General features: G+C 38.6%; 1 protein-coding gene across 1 annotated transcript in view; it reads left to right on the forward strand.

The window, feature by feature from the left end:
* The window catches only part of LOC124159763 (protein bric-a-brac 2-like), a 779585-nt gene that overhangs the window by 368425 nt on the left and 396392 nt on the right, over positions 1-14768 (forward strand). The window contains exon 9 of the mRNA XM_046535677.1: positions 9209-9365. The gene's annotated coding sequence lies outside the window, so the exon portion shown is untranslated. The remainder of the gene's footprint in view (positions 1-9208; positions 9366-14768) is intronic.

A 14768-nucleotide genomic window follows, 5' to 3' on the forward strand; every position in this document is an offset into this window, starting at 1 on the left:
CGATAAAAGATGGCGCAACGCGCCGTTCGACTTTTCCGTCTATGCGTCTCACACCACGTCGACCGCCTCCCGCGCGCTTATCTCCCCGCGTGAATAATTGCGCTGCTCTGTGCGCCATCACCTGGGTGCTCAAAAAATGTCCCCTCCCAAGACGTGGACGTCGAGGGCGCTATAATGACGCCATCTCGCCGTATCCATCCCGTCGCCCGAGATATTAATTGAATCATCGTGATGTTGATGGCTTTGGTTCATTTGTTTCGCAATCCACCTTCATTTCGATTCTAGGTGCTCGTCTCTTAAAGGCTTCCGTGTTGCGTTGTGAAATGCTGCGGAGTTTTATCGCGGATGGCGCTCTTAACGATTTCCATTAGCCCACCTTCTCCCTTCACTTTCTTGTTATGGTATCCTTCCTTCTTTTCTCTTTGCGGAAAAATGGTAATTTCTATTGCTGCTTTGGTTCCTTAACCATGTTTTCTCTGCATCATTATTCTTCCATTCGAATTTGAGAATGATATTAGGTCCGTATTTCATCATTTTTCTCCGTCCGCATGCCATTTATGGAAAATTTTCTTATTTAATCATGTTTTCAGCGACATTCGTATGATGATCCCCTTTCCTAATTATTTAATTTGTTTTTTTAAGATATCTGTATTTCCAGTACGGTATACTAACCTATTTGAGGTTTTTCACGAATCTATTTCCCCATGTAATACTGAAGAATGCAATGTGATACGATTTATGGTACTCCGTTACCGGCCGCGATCGCAGTTTTCATATTCTCGGATTTGTTGGCATACTTTTTTGGTGGTTAGGTTCATAAAATTACCACACCCACAAAAATGCCTTTGCAGAATCAATGGGTGATCAGCACTCAAATCCACACGCTGACTTCTGCGTTGCATATAAAATATCATCTCATAGTCATTCTTTCCCATTTCAATACACATCTTGACTTCATCATCCTGGTTGCATTGTCCTAAGGGTTCTTTTGCTTCGTATTTTTAGAATCGAACGCCAGAGACAGTTTTGTTTTTAAATATCTATGCAAGTAATATTTAAGTAATGAAATCGCTATTAAAATATCCTTCAATTGTGATCTTAGACAAGTAGATTTTGTGACGTTAAATCACAGTTATTGTTTATTTATTCCCAGCGCGATATTAGAAAGTACGATAAAACTAAAGATTCATATTTCCTGGTTCGGCGGAAAAGCAAAATTTTATTTATAAAGAATAAGATATCGTGAATTTATAGTCTACGTCATTGGACTTCATGTACTGCATCTCATATTAATAGAGATTTTTGACATGAGGAAAGTTGTCAGGCTTAAAGCTCCCGAATTATTGACTTTCGTCCGAAAAAGTGCAGCTTTTCTGCATGAATAAAATTAGTTCCTTTGAACAATATGCAATTATTGAAGTATATTTCACGTCTTGAGTTAAGCTGAAGGTGACTGCGCAATAATAAAAAGCTGAGACCAACATGTAAACCACCAACTTCAATAATTATAAGGGAAATGGAAACGCTAGCAAATGAATCAATTTGAGATGGATTTTTTTGGCATCGTGATGCTGTTAAATCGTTATAAACAATTTGTGAACAAACTCTATCGTCATAACCAACCATTAGATTTTTCATATGAGCTCAAATTTTTCTAATTCCATCTTGTTCATAGAATGCAGAGAATCCGATGATCCCCTTCTCCATATTTATTCTGAGGGTAAATTACTCCCTTTCGATTGGTCGTATGCTGTCGCAATTTCCTGACATTTTACTTATTTTAAAGTTGAGGCTAAAGACCTGTTTACACGATACATTAACCCGTACGATTTAATGTGTGTTTGCATGCACGATTTTTGTGGACCGGAACGGAATATGTACGAATGAATGAACCAAATTAGAACTGGTTCTATTTTGTGTACATGCATTCACATAAGTTTGACGGTTACACTGTGCATTTTTGTGTATACATTCACGTGTTCAAACATTTAGACATTGACTCGTACGGATTTATTTTCTGTCTAAAAAGGCCTTGATATTTTGAAATTTTTAGGGTATATTGATTAGACCCTTTTAAATATTCCTAAATACTTGTGTGGTATAACTTTCATTTTAATTTATTGTGAAAGAGTCTGTTGATTTTGCCATTTTCGCTGGTTAAGTAAACAACTGGAAAGAATGTGCATTATTTTCTTTTCTTAAACTAGCATTTCCACTCTTAAACCAAGCCGTGCATTTGATGAGGCAGTCAGAAGAGTGCCCTTCATTCCTGGGCGCCAATTTAAAACCCAGAGTCACCTCATCTGATTTAATTAATGCCTCATCGCAGATCTGAAAATGTTTGAAGCCTCATGATGAACGCCATTTACGATATTTCCCGAGCGTAATTTGAAATAGTGGAGGAAAACCCCCTCGGGTAAGATACATCCCAATGCACCGGGTGATCGTAACGAATTTACTCATCCAGGCATCCGCTTTTGCAGTATTTCGCCCAATCAGACAAGCCAAACATGGAGGCGGGAGCAGGCACGTCGGCCAAATAAGCCATTTGGTGACGAATAACGCGAGAGCATCTGGGCGTTGTTCCCAATGGCAAATCTGTGAACTGCCTTCGTTAAAATTCTAGTTGGACGCGCTGTCGGGACATATTTTAGCTGGCTTAATCCTTCCTGGGAACGTGTTAAGTTACTCCTACCCGCCGACTGCACGGACCACCGCACATGTTTGGCTTTTCATCATCGTGAATTCATATCTGTCGTACGGGAGGAATGAGCATTATTCGGTGGATACCTTAAAAATGCCTCCTATGGCTGCACTCAGTCGAATTTATTTAGCAGCGTTGATAAAATTTATCCATTTGTGCGAATGATAAGGTAACGAATCGATGCTCGTGCTCAAATATTTGTTTTACACTTCTGTACAGACTATCGGAGCGAACGGATCCGTCATAAATCTGATCTAAGTCTTGTTTTGTCTTTGTCAATTCTCGCAGGCCATTGGGAATATTGAAGAGTATTTCCTATTCCTGGTGGTGCGTGCTTGGCTGTTTAGTATTTACTTCGTATGATTCTAATGCGTAATCATTACATCACATTAGACTGAACTCCAAGGAGAATGTGTTCATTCTATGATGCTTTGTTTGTTCACTGCTCTAATCTATTGCTTCCTGATATTCCGTTATATCCTCAATATATTGCCATTTGTTTGGTCGTTTTCTTAATTTTTAATAGAAGCTGTGCATGAAATGTATCCGGTTATTGGTAGGAATTAATAACCTGAAGCACGGACACTATTCAAGAATTGGTTTTCCTTTTTTCTACTGTAATTTTTATGTTTCCAATGCTTTTTGGAGTATTCTGGTATTGCCATTTACAATGCATCTTTCGCCATATTACTTATGAAAACTTAATATCGTAGTTGCAAATGTTCGGTGAGGAATTGCACTACGTTTTTTGGGTTTTTCGTCTGTAAAATGTAATTAATATTATTTCATTAGAAAGTGAGTATATCTTCGCTCTTTCCGTTTTAAATATTATTCACGGTTTAAATATTGCTCATCACAATCTATAAAAAGAAAAGTATTCAGCTTATCTAAGCCATTTACTGCTGTCCTCACTTGCAGGAGTGACTAGGGAGCTTGGGATTATGTTCTAGGCTCCCCGTAACTGAAGAGTATTATTTCTAGACTATTTTAATTGTACTGAGCTTTCAACAAGTAGCTGTATTGAAACTATTGCCTTAAATCACGGAGGTATCATATATACGTCTTCAATATGTTGGCATACAAATCCCGCTGTATGACAAATGCTTAGCAAATATTGTTTTTTTGATGTAGAAATGTGGTTTCATTGATAAGTGAAAGACAAAAGTGTATCATAACATTTATTATCGACCATGGAAAAAATATGGTGTTATGTTTTTATTAGTTAACGCAATATTGAAAGGACTTCCTTAAAAATGTGTCTCGTAATTCTAAGGACTCTTTATAATTTTCATTTTTATCGTATGCCTTTTACATTAGAGTACCTAGCGTTATATTGCGATGTATATTTCGAATAACAGCTACATAACAATAGTTTTTCGCATAACTGTGTACGTAATACTGTATCCATTTCCTATAATGTGTAAAGAATCTTTACTAAAGATGCATCTGTCACTATGTGGGCGATAATAGAGTGGTTAAGTTCCATAATAGATTAAATACTTTTGTTGACGTTTTTTTTTCAATATTGACATTATTGAATACTCTCTCTATAAATTAAGTTTCCGTGTCAATTATCCGAGCAGAAAATTGTTTGTTTCATGTGAAGTTTTAATTCGTGCAACGGCTTGATCTTAATGAAATGTGGCCTTCCAGATGAAGAAAGGTGTTAGTGATATGCCTTAGAGAAAAAATAGTGACATAATGTGAATTTATGGTCTCAATATTTTTTCGGGAACATGTTGGCTGCAGTAAAGTCGTAGCGACCATTCATTTGTACGCTGCTTATTCCATTCCTCTTTAGCCATTGCCGTCATCTATTTATCAAATGCTTGAATATGTAATCCCATTGTTTCCGCGGCCTGAATTCCGAGGTGGAATAATTTTGATTAACGAGGAAGTTCACATATTTCTACGGAATTTCCATGATGCCTTCCAAGTTGACGTGACCTGGACTGAATCTATGAGTGTGTGTAGGCGAGTTCAATTATTCAATATGGTTGCGACAGTGGAAATGAATGATGATCGATAAAGTCTTTAAAAAAATACCCCACTATTTCTCCTATTCCCCCATCATGAAAACTTAATGACCATAGCCTTCTGCGTAGTTTTAAGTAATGATTATGGAGTGGAGTTATAGCAGAAATATTTTTTTATTTACTTTCAAATGCATCTGTATAGGAGTTGTTCTTTTTGTGGCTTAAAAGTTTCCTTATTATTGGCCGTATAAGTGTCTTCTTAGATTTATATAAATAATTATGTCATAGGCTGAGGAGGTGGCCGAGGCGTTGGAGTTAAAATCCAATGTGCTTTGCAGGCGTGGGTTCGAATCCCGTCCTCGTTGTTGTATATTTTTGCCGGTCTTGGTTAGGGGTTGTGCAGTCCTTGTCTGCAACACACGGGTTCGAGTTACACTATCCACCATGGGTTGGTTACCCCTATCCAGGGCATGGATACTGGTGTGCGTATGATTCTGAAATTAAATCCTCGATATGCAAGGCCAATGGTGCTGTTTTCCATGGTACAGGAATGATAATATAAATGTGTTTCACTAGTTCCTTAATTTATTCTTTTGTCGCAGTTGTCCGCTCTGAATTCTTAATTTTTTTTTCGTTCTAATATATTTGCTTATTTTTCCCATACTCCTTCCTCATGAAAAATTAATGACCGTAGCCTTCTGCGTAGTTTTAAGTAATGTCTATGGAGTGGGCTTATAGCAGAAATAGTTTTTATTTACTTTCAAATTCATCGGTATAGGAGTTGTTCTTCAGGTGGGTTAAAAGTTATTCTATTAAAAACTCTGCTATTGTCTCTATGCTTATTCGTTAAAACATATCTCTTTTGAACCTTGTCCTATATTGATTTGTAGAGTTTATAGTTTTGTTTATAGTGTTTGTATAGTTTCTAGTTAAAACGTATGAGTCCTAGCATATGTATGTTTGCCTAATATTGCAGGTGGTATTCATTAATAATATGGTACATTTAATTTTTATTAGCTTGTGGATAAAATTCAGGTTCTGCTAGTCTAGGAAAGTCCTTGTGACTGCAAGTTGAGTGTTTGCGAATTCGTTTTCAATAGTCTTTTCAAACTTCAATAGCATGTGGAGTGACGTAACCTAGAGCGTCTTTTAAGTTTGTTGAAATTATTGAAACGCCAGGCAGCGAATAGTGAAAATATTTTAGTTTATTTCGCGTTCCTCTTAGAAGTTACGTGCTTACGTGCTTACGTGCAGGTAATCGTTTGTTAATCCCGAATCACTCGATAATTTGTTTGTTCCTCCGAGTGATAGCTGAAGCGATAGCTTTTGAGGGACCGAAAAAGTGATTGGCGGGTATTTTTCAGAAATCTCTGCTGGAGTACTTTGCGGAGGTCTTTTCTGGTACAGGGCTCCGTCCATCGGATGGGACGTTAAACCTTGGTCTCCTTGGCGTCTTCCATGCCTCATTCCCAAAGGGAAGCATATAAAACTCTAGTACGACCAACCTTAGAGTATGAATCTCTTGTTGGGAACCACGTAATAAAGGAGAGGTGGCGAACTTGGAGAGAGGTGCAGAGAAAGGCTGCTAGGAATGTGTTTTGGAAATACCAAAAAGAAACAGAGGGCGTTAAAGAAATGCTTAGAATACTGGGATAGGAGAGTTTACAGGAGAGGAGGAAAAGGAGGAGGCTATTAGGGAAGTACAAGATGTGAGGAAAAAGTATGGAATGAATTTGGAAAGGACATTATAAATCTAAACTTTGCTCGAAAAAGCGATCACCGGCTCAAGATAAAGTGCCGATCACAAAGTAAAAATGCACGCAAGTTCTCATTCTTGAATAGGACCTTAGGGGACTGAAAGGATGTTCCTACAAAACTATTTGAGCCCTTCCCGAAAAAGTTACATACCTATTTTTAAAGAGCGGTTGAAAAGTAAGGACCAAGGGTTTCTCATGATGTTTTCAATTGTTTTGCATCGTATGTTCATGTTACCACCAAGCCAATGGCCTACTTGTGACAATTTTATAAAGATACTAGTAATAACAACGTAAACGTATTAGTGTTGTTTCGATACTCATTTGTTTTAATTTAACGATGAAAATCTTTGGTATTTGCTCACAATCTTTTGCTCTAAGTACTCAATAATGATAATTGAATTCTATCGGCTAAGCATTGTTTTTGCATCCTTTTACATTTTTTCCTCTGCATCTCCTTCTACCTCTTATACACTCAATGTTGACGTCATCAGCCTAGTTCAAGGAAGTCCCGGATGGTACAAAAAGACTGGTTTATTGTAGGTTTATAGTTTCGGAGCTCGCGTTGACGATAGAGCAGAATTGGGGAACAAGCCGCAATATAAGCCTAATATTTCGTAAATTGGAAAGGGAAGTAATTACATATGGTCGTCCCCTTTCATCAAACGTCGTTTTGTGTTGTTGTGCTCTCCTCAATGTGCCGATATGACTGATTGACTGCGAAAAATATTCGGCCGCAACCAGGATATATAGTTTACCCCACCTTCTCTTGCCACTCATTAAAACTCTACGTAATTAAGAAAGCTATCAAAGAAGTTCCATAGGATAGCCATAGGGTACAGGAAGTTAAAGGTAATGGCAATTCGCAAAGACTTTAGCTTTGTCTTACTTGCGCCAGATGAAAGGGTGTTTCTTTTTTAATTATCTTCCTCTTCCAGCATTCGAACCCGGACTCCATTTTAGTAAGCCCTATGGCCTCCAGGCGTCAATCCCTCCCCTTATTGGACGAATGCCCTCAGACCTCTCAGCCATTTAACCCAATGCATCCCCTCCTCTCTGTTTCTCGTCTCGCTGTATAAATATATGCCCTCTACACTCCCACATTCTGATTGTTCCTTTAGGCCGCGTTGCGGTTTTTCTGCGATCCCCAGTTGTCCCTGCTTACCCCCTGTTTTGACTCGCATGAATGGGAATAGTTTCTGAAATATTTTGCCCTCATTTTACCACTCCTAATCAGTATCGCCTCTGGGAATGTTCGGGGTATATTTTTCATTTTTTTAGACCACAGGTTCTCGAGTATGTGAGCTTACCAGAGTGAATTCGAAAAAAATATTGCTTGTGCGAATGCGTTTCTTTGCCAGCGCTTGTGGTTTCGGAGGGAGTGTAATCATGGAGATTTTTAGAGGGATTGAATCTGACAATTAGTCGTTAGTGCTAATGAGGATGTTATTAATTTTCAAATATTAATTCTTCCGTATCCTGTAATGATTTTATCATTATGTAAGCCATTTCAATATAGGGAGGTACTTAAGTTGCCGGATGAAATGCTTCTAGGCGACGCCATGGGTATTTTGAGAGATCTAACATGGTATATTTGAAAAATCTATGGACACAAAATCAGGGAATATGTTCGAGATCGGAGAAATTTCAAAGTAATTCTTCGAGAGAGAGATGAAGAACCACAACACCGCAATAGAATACAAATATTTTCTGTGGCAGTTTCGGTTCTCAGCGGATGATTTGTATAAATGCCCAAAGGTGTTAGCTGGTTGAAGTTAGCGTAGGATTTCTTGCATTCCGTTAGTTTTTTATGCTAGCTTATCAGATTCATGTGAGCTATTTTAACTGTCAATCCGTTAAAAATTTATATTTTCTCGTCTTAAAACCTTATAGTAAATTGTATCATCGGGTAATTAATTTTTTTTCGAAGGCATGAATGCTAATTATTGCAGGAAATATATTTTGAACGTATAGATTTCCTAAATCGACTTTTTGGTTGAATTGGTTCGGTTGAAGGAAGTTCGGAGAGGTAGATTTGTAATAACGTTGTAAGAGTCAGGTTAAGAGCGAGTTAACTGTCCGTAGTATGTTGACATCGCAGATATGGGTTGGGGGGTTATTAAGTATTCGATGGTCTGGTGAGATTGGTGTTAGTCTTTGCGCGAAAAAAGCCCTTGTCGAGGAGTGAGTCATCGCATCTGACCGTGAGTGGCAAACGGCATTTTGAGATCCAATGTCTATCGTTACGCGCTTAGCCAGTTTGTTCGACTGCTTGGGAAATATTTTCCATTGTTGATCCGTGGTTCATTACGATACGTTAAATTCGCGTTCAAACGCCTTTAAAGGGGGAGGGAGGTTTCCCCTCATTCATGCATGCTAACCTTAATAATGAGTGGGCAGTAGAAAATTTAATGTGTCAATATATCCTAAGTCTTACTTTATACTGGAAGTGAGCTATCAATTCAATTTCTTGCTTCACTTTGAAGAGTAGTACTGTTTGCAATCTCTATATAATTAGCTGTCATGGTACCTAAAATTACTTGGTTAACTATTATGATAATTAGTTTTGTCTTATTTGGGCAGAATATTTTCATATCAAAGGTATAGCGGCTCATTTTTCGAATTTTCAGGTATCTTATGTGAGCATAGCATTGAAATTTTCCAATTTTCTGCCGTAGCCGTTTTATAATGCCCAAACGTAAGAAAATATATTTTTTACGATGTTTATCGTCTTTCAATGAGATATGTCAACTCAAGTGTCTCTTCTGTTCCAGAAACGCAGCTATAAATGTGCAGCTTAATAGTTCGTGCCAGTTCGGGTTGGATGGTCCCAGCTTGTGCCTTTCTCATCACTGTGCTTGGAATTTGACGGTGCTTCTTTTTACGAAGTTCCTTTGGCTGCGGCCGTAATAGCTTCCAGTTGCATCAGTGGTAAGTCTATGCTACGTTGGCAGTTTTTAATAATGGACCCAAACTTTTATTAAATTTGTTTAATGTTTTAATTTAATATGTGAAATGTGATATGTTATACTTGTTCTAAGAATTATAATAATCTCTCATTAACTATACCATGAAAAATCGCTGATAAAATTCCCTTGAAAACCATAATAGTAACGTTGGACGTTATTTCGAAGTGCTGCTTTTTTTCGCATTCGTTTCAATGCCGTATGGGAATTCATTTATACACAAGGTGAGAGTGCTTAATGCTTGTCTTTAAGCGTTAAAAATTTGTATGCCTTGTACTATGGACGTGGACCTATTTCTCCAATGTAAATTGAACACCATAGCAATGAGAGCTTAAAAGGAAATAAGTTTCTTCCCTGTGTCTTAATTAAGCATAGCTCCGGTGATAGTCACCCCCTTGCTAGTACCCTAGCGCTATGGATTCTCCCCGAACTAAAGTGCTGACCTCTGGGAAGGGCGCGAGCAACCTTTACGGTAATCAAGCATTTCACACCACCGCGTCGGTTGAAGGAAGCTTCCGACTTAGCATGCACAAGTGTCCACTCTTGCTCACTAGAATATGCTGTAGAGGTTAATTTTACCTATGCTATGTACTTTTATTTTTAAGGTTGTGAATTGATAAAAAAATAACTGAAATCGATGATCCGAGCGAATTAGTTGACAATAATCAATAATATGGACGAATTCAGTGTGGGGAAATTTATTGTGTTGGACTTCTCAGAAAAAAGATTATTCCTACAAAAATACTTTTCTTTATCTTCTTTCTCCTTTGATAATATGGTGGTATTGTTATTTTAATTGAAGGATTTAACATCATAAATTTCAAAATGATTGGTTTTCATTCCTTGGTAGGTTTTCAGTAATGCTCATTATCCCTATTGAATGCTTGTCATTGCGTTGAAGACAATGATGTATTCCATTTTTCCTGTAACAGCTTTTGGAATACATTCCGCGAACATTATGCTGAAAGAGCATACTATCTTTCTTAGGCCTACGATGAAATATGAATTATTGAAATACTGAATTATCTTACATTATTTTGGGTTGTAAATTTTAGATCCAATGAGCTCATGTAACGACCAAGCGCCCGTATCTTCTCACAAGGTTGATGAAGGTCATACTACGCTGCCATACTAATTGACTTGGACTTCCTTCTTCAATTCATTGTAAGGAATATTTCATTCTATTCATAAATCCTCTTCTCGTTCTCTTTTTCCTGCTTACCTACATTCTTCCCTAAAAAATTGTCAACATCTTGTACCCGCTTAACACTAACTCAACCCAAACCCACTTTATCCCCTAAATATCATCTAACCTTTTCTCCTCGTTCTAAGTGTAACACTGTGTCTCAGAATATGGAAATTATTTCCTCATCATTTCATTATATTTTGTTAGGTCTTTAGAAATAAAGCTTGGTAATTTCTCCATTTTTCTCACCGAAAATTTCCCTCTAAAGAGATAGCGATGAAGGTATGCACCTTGCAGTTCTTTAGGACTTAATCTTGTATGCTGCGATGAAATTCTTACTTTCTAATGCTAATTTATTTTATCCACTGGAATAGAAGTCTTCGCAACTTGTGTATGGTGTATCTGTATCGTTTAACTACAGATAACCTACGTACAGTAACTTATAGTTACAAGTACTCAGTAACAAATATAATCGACCCACTGTGAATAAGTATCAAAACGAGTCGCCAATGAGCCAATGTCTGTGGAATATTGTATATTTATAATCCTGAGCTTGCAAAAAAATACTTAAAAAAGCCTCAACCTACATACATTACTGTACCCTCCTCGATAAAGTTCGTTTCCTTGTAGTCCGAGTTCAATGCATACAGATCCGGTGTAAGCCTCGAAGTGGATTGGAAACTAGTCTTGTGTGACATGACTTTAGGGTCATTTAAATCACTCCAACCCTGGGGACCAATTCCTCATCCGAACGTGTACATATTTTGTGGTGCGGTACCACTCCTGACCGGCCTCAGTCCCACATCGCCTCTCTCCGCTTCCTGTCGTGCCGTTCAGCGGTTTGGAAGTATCTCCGCTGCGAGCCGCGTGCTGTGCAATCAGCGATCATCCTTCCCTCCCCCATCAGAAGTATTTCCTCTTTTTCCCCCACATTTTTTTGTGCTCTCCCTCAATTTATTTAACGTGATTCCACCCCATGGCCTCTCCCCTATATATAGCTCTTCCGAACCCACCCTCTACACACACCCACATGTATACCGAATTCCCATAAGTTCGTTTTTCCAAGGCATATCTCTCTATATGTATAACCCCCTCCAAACCCTCTCCATCCCCTGCCAACGCTCTCGAAACCCTCGTGCCGTCCTCCCTTCATCCCAATGTCTACTCCTGATGACTCTTTTGTGTTCTCTCTGCATCGATATGTAACTTTAATGGGCAGCAAAACCGAAACGTCGGAGGTGGAGAAGGACGAGTCTCTATCTCCCGCCCTCGTGGTGGTTGAGTTGTGCAGAGGAGGTGGTCGGAAGTTGGGAGAGGGAGGGGTTGGGCGGGTCGAAGAGTGTGTGTGCCGGTGGTCGCAGGCGCGCAAAAGGTTTTCGTGTATATATACGCTCACTCACACACGTACGAAGGAATAAAATGGAAAAAAATAGCAAAGCGAAACGGAAAATATGGGCGGTTGAGCGGAGGCACGGTGGCAGTGCTGTGGGGAGGGTGAGAGTGGGAAGAAGGAGTTGGAGGTTTCGGAAATGAAAGGAAACGTGAATGTATAATCGTACACGATTTTGCTGTTAACTAGCGATGTACGCGGTCTTGCCGTTCAATATGTACACATATATGTGGGCACTGTTATGTTTTCCCCTCCCTCCGCTCACGAACGCGAGCGCTGGAGGTACCTAATGCATCGCATATATCCTTCATCCGCAGGTATGTGGGTATAAATAATAATAGCAGGTGTTTGTTTATGCTCTTAATTTTGATCTACTCAGAACGAACGATGGAGGTATTTTTGGAGATCTCACTGCAGACTGTAGTTCGCAAAATTTGGGGAAAATATCATCTTTGACCGGTAGGGCTGCCGGTATTGACAAGAATTGTTCTTATTCCTTTTTTCTTTTGGCATTCATCTGCCTTTTAGGAATGTGGGTGTAAATAATTATAAGAGGTGTTTGTTTTTGCTCTTAATTTTAATTCAATCGGAACAAAAGATGGGGGTATTTTTGTTGATGTTTCAGGAGTTTGCAAAATCTAGGGAAAATAACATCTTTGACTGGTAGGGCAGTCGGTATTAACAAATATTTTACTTATTAATTTTTTCTTTTGCCATTTATCTACCTTTTAGAAGTGTGGATATAAATAATAATAGCAGGTTTTTTGTTTTTGTTCTTGATTTTAATCTAATTTGAACAAAAGATGAAGGCATTTTTGTAGATCTCGATGCATTTCGCAAAATCTAGGGAAAAAATCATCTTCGACTAGTGGGACTGTCGGTATTAACAATAATTGTGTTACTTCGTTTTTTTTTCTTTTAGCACCTTGATCGAAGAAAAAGAAAATTTCGTATAAGATCTCACTACTCTTTGGAAAATCTAGCTTAAAATAGATTAAGTGGGGCAGATTCAGTAGATATATTTTGACTTCGCTGCACATGTAAAATTTTAGGTCTCCGAGAATATAGTATGGGTATTGATACCTGTTTGAAATAAGTACGTGAATTTCTTCACAGAGTGAAACGGAGTTATACCTTACAACGCATTAAAAAGAGGGCATTCTCTTAAAATTTTGTTTTCCATGACTTTAAATCATTACTCTCACCATAATTTAAAAATTGGACTGCCTTGTATTAGTAATTGAGGCTTTCTCCTAAATCTTTCAGTGTCGAAGAGTCTTCGATTTTCAGACAGGCATGGTAATTGTGTATTGTGATAACTTTTACGCACCCCCTTTGATCGTGGAGTGTTATGGATTGCGAATGAACACAATTTTTACATTTTTGGAAGCGCGGAAATAGAAATTATCCAATTATAAAATAACGTATGTGTTAACAATGAGGTATACCATCTTAGACTCATTCTGTGTTAATAAAGGCGCTGAATGATACAAGTGAATCTGTGCGCAGTCTTGTCAGGTGAATGGAAAATATGCCCCATGACAAGGGACTCGGGTAGGAGCGATGCTGTTGGGAACTGCATTGTTTTTAGGCTTTGTAGGAGGAGGGAAAAGATTGGTTTGCCTAGTTTCTCAGGTTCCTCCGTTGCTATTGGCTACGGAGTATTTTTATAATGTCGTGGAGACTGGGGGGTGGAAGGGCAGACGAGGTCAGGGGCGCCTCTGATCTTCGTGTGTGGCTTCCGTATTGTTCCTCCGTGCTCCTACCTTTGGTCGTCTGGTCACGATTGCTCGAGTTCTTACTTCCCATCCGACCTACCTCTCTCTAATGTATTTTGCCCCTTAACTTTACTCGTCGTCTCTCTGCATATGGGTCTATCGGTTGCATTCCACATTCAACCACCATCCTGTGCGATCTGCATTGTCCTAAACAACCTCCCCAGCCAATCACTAACGAAAGAGACGTATCGTGGACAAACAGACCTCCCGGCTTTACTTCCTTGTTCTGGAACAGACTGGCGCCCGCCCGCCTAAGTTTCAGGAAACGTGCTCACGCTTTACGAAATGCTTTACTCTTGTGAGCGAAAGGTTTGAGTAGAGTGGAGAAAATTGTCAGAATTGTAGACGATCAGGATTCAGCTTCATACATTGGTCATCATTATTTTATGATTGGTAATCAATGCTTTGGATTTTTAGTTTCCACACATCTGTATGCTTGCTAGTGAGGAACTTAAATGTTAAACTCTCACTCACAACGTTTTCCTTTAGAACGAAATCCTTCAGCCTCTTTTCTCAGATAAATGCTTAGTTTTTCGAAGTTAATTTTATTTGTCTTCAAGACTTGGTTACTATAATTCTATCGTAGAATTAGACACATGACGACAATTGAAATTCAGCTTTTGTGTTCTATAAGTGGTGAATTTGAGGTGAAGTTATACTTTTTATCGTTGATATTTATGTGAATAATGTTAATAAGTATTTTAATAGGAATTTGCTGACAAACGTCGCGCCATTATGAAAACTGTGCGAAATATTATCATTGAATCTTATAATTCAACACAGATATCATCTTAATTCCTGAGTTGGATAATTATCAGAGTTTCCGCTAACCTGGAAAATTAGGGCAACCTGTAATACTCCTATAACTATAATACTATTAAAAATTTAGGCCTTCTAGTTAGACTCAGGGAATCGGGCGAGGGTCCTGGAAAAATCTGTTTTTGGCGCACGTAGCGCCCGGCGGAAACTTCTCCAATGCATTGACTTGTCGCGTCTTGCCCGAAGCAAGAACTC

The sequence above is a fragment of the Ischnura elegans genome, chromosome 5 (genome assembly GCF_921293095.1).
Source record: "Ischnura elegans chromosome 5, ioIscEleg1.1, whole genome shotgun sequence".
NCBI classification, from domain to species: Eukaryota; Metazoa; Arthropoda; class Insecta; order Odonata; family Coenagrionidae; genus Ischnura; species Ischnura elegans.